The sequence below is a fragment of the Calliopsis andreniformis genome, chromosome 5, assembly GCF_051401765.1.
Source record: "Calliopsis andreniformis isolate RMS-2024a chromosome 5, iyCalAndr_principal, whole genome shotgun sequence".
In the NCBI taxonomy this organism is placed as follows: Eukaryota; Metazoa; Arthropoda; class Insecta; order Hymenoptera; family Andrenidae; genus Calliopsis; species Calliopsis andreniformis.
The window spans coordinates 6,462,991-6,469,892 of record NC_135066.1 but is presented as its reverse complement, the minus strand read 5'-3'; positions in this window follow the sequence as shown (position 1 = coordinate 6,469,892).

The window sequence follows — 6,902 nt, the reverse complement described above, 5'->3', positions numbered from 1 at the left end:
ACATTGATATTTTAATGAACCACAAATAACACCGATGTTCTGCGTTGTTTTCGAAAGAAAGACAGTCGATGAACCACAGGTTGAACCTCGTATCGGACCCCCTCTCACGATCATCGTAGGACCCCTGCTGGTTCCTGGTACCATGCTAACTGTCCTGTCATTGTCACGAGCCACACCGCGGGGACATTCATTCTGGAACGGAGAATTCACTTCCTCCGTGTTAGTCACGCCCGGTTACTCAAACTAGGGCTTCGACGCAGTTTCCATTTCCATTAGCTTTTGTAAGAGATCTTCTACAAACTTTCCACACGTGAGAACTTCCTGGTCTAGCTTCCTGTAACAACTGCAGTTGCGTACTCCCTAATATTCTCTGTACTTGATTGCGAGAAACTGTTCCGAGGAGTAATGAATTTTGTAGTATGCTTGAATAAAAGCTTTTTATAAACTTTCAAATGGCTTATCGCGAATCCAATTCCAGTTAGGAACATACTTGATCCTCTCACATGACTACGTCCTTTTTTCTTTTTTATTCTATCTTAAAAGACCTTATTGTCCACATAATAAAATATTATCCCAATTTAGTATGAACTTATGAGAGTGACTTCTAACACCTAAAAACTTTATTCAGTAGACTCAAATTTTGAGTTTAAGTATTATTATATTCTAGCAGGCAACTCTTATTCACTATTAGAAGTTAAATCAAGCATAATCCTACTCTCACGTTTTCGTTCCACCCTAGAATATACCCCCTTAACTCCTGCAGCAGCATACAGCGTCGATGCTCCTCGCTGTGCACGCACGAGGCACAGGTCTTCTCTGATAAAGTCCAAGACGCTGAGGAATCAGGGACCTCCTGTCGCGTGACACGGGGAACGGTGTCGCCTCGTTGGTGTTACCCCAACACCCACGTGATCCCCCTCCCTTCGCTTCTCCTCTGCAGCCCTTCAACTCGGGAATAAAGCCGAATCTTCATGAATATGAATAAGACACGGAATGGCACCGCGGTATTTTCCCTCCGCATCGTCCCTCGCCACGGAAACGCTCGAGTTTCTCCTTTAACATTCGAAACGCCACTGAAGTCCGACGATGGGAGATAATTCTTGATTAACGACGATTAAAGCCCCCTCTTGCGCTGCTGTCTCCTCGTGTGCGCGAAGAGAAGCGTAAGAATGGGCTTAAGCATACTGTACTTAACATGTATTGCATCATATACGACGTGCAAGAGAATTAAATACTAGTCATCTACACATTTATTTATTTACTGATTTTAACGGAAAATGGGATGCACTTAGAAGCCTGCTTTCTCACTGACTTCAATGATGTTGAAATACAGTACTAGTACAGACAAGAAAATCTCAGCACAGAAGTGAATTAAAGATCGATTAATATTCCCATAAACAGAGTTCACATAAATGCAGTTTCACCGAAGCGCATGAAAATAAGAATCAAAGTGCGTTTCAAGAAGATTCACAGACAGAAATCGATCGCGGGAATGATCGTCGCGTTGGAAATCACGGGAACTGGTGCGAAGAAGGATCCAGCTGCCTACTCGTCCGAGTGTCGAGTCCCGTTTGAGTGACTTAAGTCACGTTTTCCGTGGGAGCAGAGCGAATCGTACGGAAGGAGAGAACCGGGGTGACAAGACAAAAGATATAAGAAAAGTTCCGCGCGCGCTCCGCTCGTCCACGGAGTGTGGGAATAAACTCTTCTCCGCTGTTTTACCCGATAGACCAAGCCGTTCCTCTGCCATTCGTATAAAACCCCTTCGCCCGCGTTGTCGCACCGTAAAATCCTCCGTTACTCGCTTCTTATGCTGTAGAAAAAACTAAGCACGTGATAGCGGCTAGAGGCGCTCGAACCGATTTCATGAAGGGAATTGCATCGAAATCGGCATGACCATCGTTTGAACTGAAACTAATAACTATTTTCCTGTTTATGATTTTATCGTTAGGAAAAGCGACGAATGTTCTGTGCGGGGTGATTTTAAATCAGGATTGGAAGCATTATGAGTATAAGAATGGTCACACAAATCTTGCAAAAGTCTCCTAAGTAGATTCAAGCAGGGTAGAGTTTTGTAGGAGCTATTATAGACCTTTGTAAAATTAATGAAAGTAGCTTGATTGTAGTGAAAGCAAGTTTGTTAAATCTACAAGGTTGGCTTTTATTAATTCTATTAAACTCAGACCTTTTAGAGGACTTTCGTAAATTTTATAAGAGCCTTGAATGGCTTTAGTTTAACATTTTTTCTACTATATTTCTGTTCTGAAAGAAAAAAGTTCCTTTTGATTCACTCTGCCTTCAGTTGTAATACAAATTCTACTTTCTGGTCTGAATGAAAGTATCGAATCAAATTTTGTGAAAATATGACTCGCATCGTTTTCCTTTAAACCTACAGGTATTTGCTTTCTTATTCGTTCCCTTGTCGGCTGTTTCAATTCGTTCAAATTGACACTCGGAGATATTTCTGATGAGACTGATTAATTCGATGGCTCAGCCCGTCACCGAAAATTTAATTATATTACATTCATCGCTCGGGCGGCTATTTAAAAGTCTCGAAATCTTTGAGGAGTACTTTAATTAGACTCAATTTAACCAACCTCGAGAGTCGCGTCGTTAGCTACTTGACGCTGGCGAGCTCGATGAAACTTGACTGGAAATCTGAGGGCACGTTTATGTTATTTAACCTGATCGACGTGTTTATTCGATTACTATTTTCAGACTTGGAGCTACTTAACTTTTCACAGAAGTCTTTGTTGCAGTATCTATTTTCTGGAAAAATGTTTCAGACAAAACTCGTACAGTACGAAGAGGGCGTTACTGTTATTCTATTTTTTATCGAAATATTGATATTACCCAAATGTGATTAGAAGAAGTCTAATACCTGCATGCTGCTACCATGTCTTCTGCAGACTGCACAATCTTTCTTCGTCTATCTAATGTGTAAGAAGACATTTGATCTATAAAATTTTGTTGTCTATAATCGACCTTTGGTTAGATCGACGAAATTGTTGATGCACTTGCTACACTTCGACTGAATCGTTCGAGTCATCGTACGATTCATCATTGAAACAGAGCTCCACCAAGAACGATGAAACTTTCTATTCGCGAGTCACGGATGACCAAGAACGTGCTCTTGACAAGGGGTCGTGCCAGGAGGTATCTAGATAATCCTTCGGGAGCCGACGAGACACGCGGAGGAAGTAAGAGCAGGGGCGAAGGGTGCAGGGACGAAGGCTGGTTCCCAAAGGGCCGCGTCGAGTAAGATTGGCTCCGGTGTTGACTCCTCATGGGACCTAGACTCAATTAAACTTTAAGATGATATGCGCCATCCTGGCCCTCCCCTCTCTACCCCGACCCTGTTCCTCTATGCCATCCTCCTGTCGCATCGATAACTGTCGGTGATTTGGTGTTCGTGAACGAAGGTGAATCAATTTGATTCGAACTGAGGATATTTGATCTGTGAATTGAACGGGTCATGTCTCAAAATATATCTAATAAATGCAAGCTAGCTACTCTATTTTTGACTGTCGTTCGATCCTGAATTAGTATGGCATAGACACAGCATTTATATTATTAAGAAGAATTCTTTTTATATGGATTAACGGTTGTATCAATTTTTACACTAACGACGATAAAATCTATTATATTTCGTTGTGAGTTCTTCAAATCGATTGGATGGTTAGGTATACATCAATCAATTGAACCAAAAATTACAAAGCCTCAGAGATGAATAACTGTGAGTTTCATAGTGGTTCGTTCATCTCAAATATGCGCACTTTAAAACGAATTAACTGGATGCAATTATCAATGGAATTAAATTGCAACGGGCGAAGGTGCTCGGGGCCGAGGAGTTGGTCCGAAGAAGTTTAAACATTTACAAGTAATTCGGCATCTCGACCTTGCTCACCTTCAACTCGCTCTAGTCGTCGAAGGTGGTTAGAAGGGGTCGAGGACGAGAAACCTCTTGCGATGAATTACACGAGGTCCCAAGAGAGAAGGGGGTAGGGATCAACCCCGTCGTGCTTCGTCTTGCGTTAATTTCGACTCCAGACGCGTACCTCATTCGCCGTTATCCTCGGATGCCAAGATTGGGCTCGTTTCAGTCAAACTTGAGGTATTCTTTCTTTTCAAATTATTCTGTGAAAATTTGCAAAAAGTACCCTCATGATGACTAATTAATTTGACTATTTCGGGGCAACTATTATCACACCACACCACAGCACAAGTCTTAGTGGATATTATACTTACATGTTTATGATAAAAGTCTGTTAGACTGGATATAATTTTTGAAAATTTTCTATACATACATATAGAAAAAGGATTCTTGTTACCACAATGCATTTATAGCGACTGTATTCTAAGCTGTATCGATCGTTACGTACATAAACGTAACTCTAAACAAAAACGACTAATACCAATAATGAAGACCCGATCGATCGAAGATCTACTCCTACTCTGATCTCATTTTCTATTACCAAATGCATTAAAGTTTCCCTCCACGTCTGTTCCACGTCATCGGGTGAACCTGGTCACAGCGGCAGACATAATTGGAGTAATTAACCGAAACCGAGATACCCTTTGCGCTGGCATTGACAGGGTGACAGTAGGGAGCCTCGGAATCGATGATTCCGGCGGATGTTCTAAAGTTTCCAGGAAGGGTAAATCGTCGAATCGGTTCGGTTCGCTCCATTTCGCGTGTCGGTGGTCGGCTTGGAAGCCCGTGCAGGGGTCCTGGTATCGGATGTCCCCATAGCCCTCGCGACAATGGGGGCCCCGAAGACCAAAATCAGTGCCGCCCTTTCTTCGTGCCCCACCCCAGCCACCCCTTTTTCGCCGAACGATTCCCCTCGGTCTACGGTCGCCGCGTTCGGCCGCGAGAGCAGAACGGAAGAAAAAACAAACGGCCGAGGATTTAATATAATATAGAATGGATATCCTGTCCGTGGAGAGCCGATGGCGTACCCTTTATGCCATTAGGTGGTGCCGTAACCCGATACCTTCGCGGCCAACCGCGTATAAAACAAAGTATGGGGCCCCTCCGGGATACGTCGGCGACGTCGGCTAGCCTTCAGGGCGCGTGTTCCACCTACGAGGATCTGGATATCGAGAATCCTTCTTGATCTTGACGATACGTATACTAATTGTGGGAAACTGAGCTGCCGCGAGCTGCTCAACCTTCGCTTTGGAAGGATTTTTATTCAGTTAGTTGTGTTTCTTGGGTTGTATATTTCTTGGATATTTATGTGGGTTATTAGCAGCCTTGTTATTTTAAATAATACGATTTAACGCTTTGTTAATCGAGCATGGGTGTACTCCTGTTTTTGTATGTATAAGTGATTTTAAACTCTAGATCAGTAAATATATTTAAGGAGTATATTGACGAGTAATTCCACTGAGGAACCCGAAAAACCTAAGTATCTCAGCGTGCCTTTACAAGGGACAGAGTACTCGGCGTGAGAGGAAAAATCGAAGAAATGGGTCCTGGGAAAAGTGGCGCGAAAGGGAAAAAGAGTTCCGCGATTTCGAGGGACAAAGGTTCGAAGACAGGGAAACGAGGACGAGCGTCTCGCGATCGAGAGAATAGATCTGTATGTCCGGGCATTCGTAGCCCTTGGTGTCTTACAGGGGCGGTTTATTGTGGGCCACCCTTTGTACACGTTTCTATAACCCGTGACAAGATGATTGGGGTATCTGGTTTCGTGCTTGCAGGTGAATATGCGCCCGTGAGTTAAACGTCGAAAAAACACGGGCCATAATGTCGATTTCTTTTTTTCCCCTTGCGGCAATTATCCACGTTTGTTTGGGAGAGAGCGGAGATATATCGTGTTCGCTATCCGAAAGCGAGAATTTAGTGGGTGGAAATAGCTGGAACACCTGTCTTCGGAATAGTTTGCCAATCTTTCGAAACGAGATTCGAAATTTTCTTCTTTTTTCGTTCGCTGAGGGGAATCCTAAGAAGAATTGATGTGGGGAATGTGATCGTTCCTATAAAAGGATTTTTATTATTCAAAGCTTCTACGTTTCATTTCGTATAATCTTAGTCATCCAATGAAATGAAGTGATCACGGCATTAATTTAGATTAACTTTATGAATGGGAGAAAGTAGAACTATAACGGAAGGTCTTTACCACTTTCTAATACTCGTAGTTGAATGACAGAGTGGTTTGTGTAGTCGAGGATTTAAATAGCGAATATTCATTGTCGAAAATCTGTTGCAAGACACTAGAAACTCTCTTATAACCATAGCCTAGCCTTATTAATTAAATTATTGATGATAATAAGAGAGCATTGTCAGTGATTCTAGTGGCTAAAATGTTTAATATTATTTTTCTCTTTCACTCACTATATTATACCATTCACTGTAATAATTACAGAGGCTCTTTTAAGATTGCAGATTCCTGTTTTCATAAATACAATTCGAGAAATAGAGCTTATATACTGTTTTGTATTTAACTTTCATCTTGTGTAGATTTGCATATAATATGAATTCTCTACGTTTTCACATATCACAATTTCCCATAAATAGTAATGACCCAAGTTCCAACATTCTTGATTTCACCTGAACTACTACACCTTGAAAGACAGAAGAAGCGTTACCAGAGTGACGAAAGAAATCCTCGTACAAGGTGAATCACGAATGATTCGATATCGAGCACGTAACGCAGGGGCTGTAGGAGGCGTTTACTGAGGCGGCGGGTGGTTAGCCAGCGGCGGTGGTGGGTGGTCGGGGAGGTATAATGCATTGAATTAGACGCAAATGCACCCTGGACGCCAATTGAACGGGCTTCCTGTGCTTCGTGCTCCATTTCTCCCGCGGGGACCACCGCCTTTCCTGGATATAGCGCGCGTGTATACCACAGGATGCCTGTACGCGATACCACCCAACATCTCCGACTCCACTA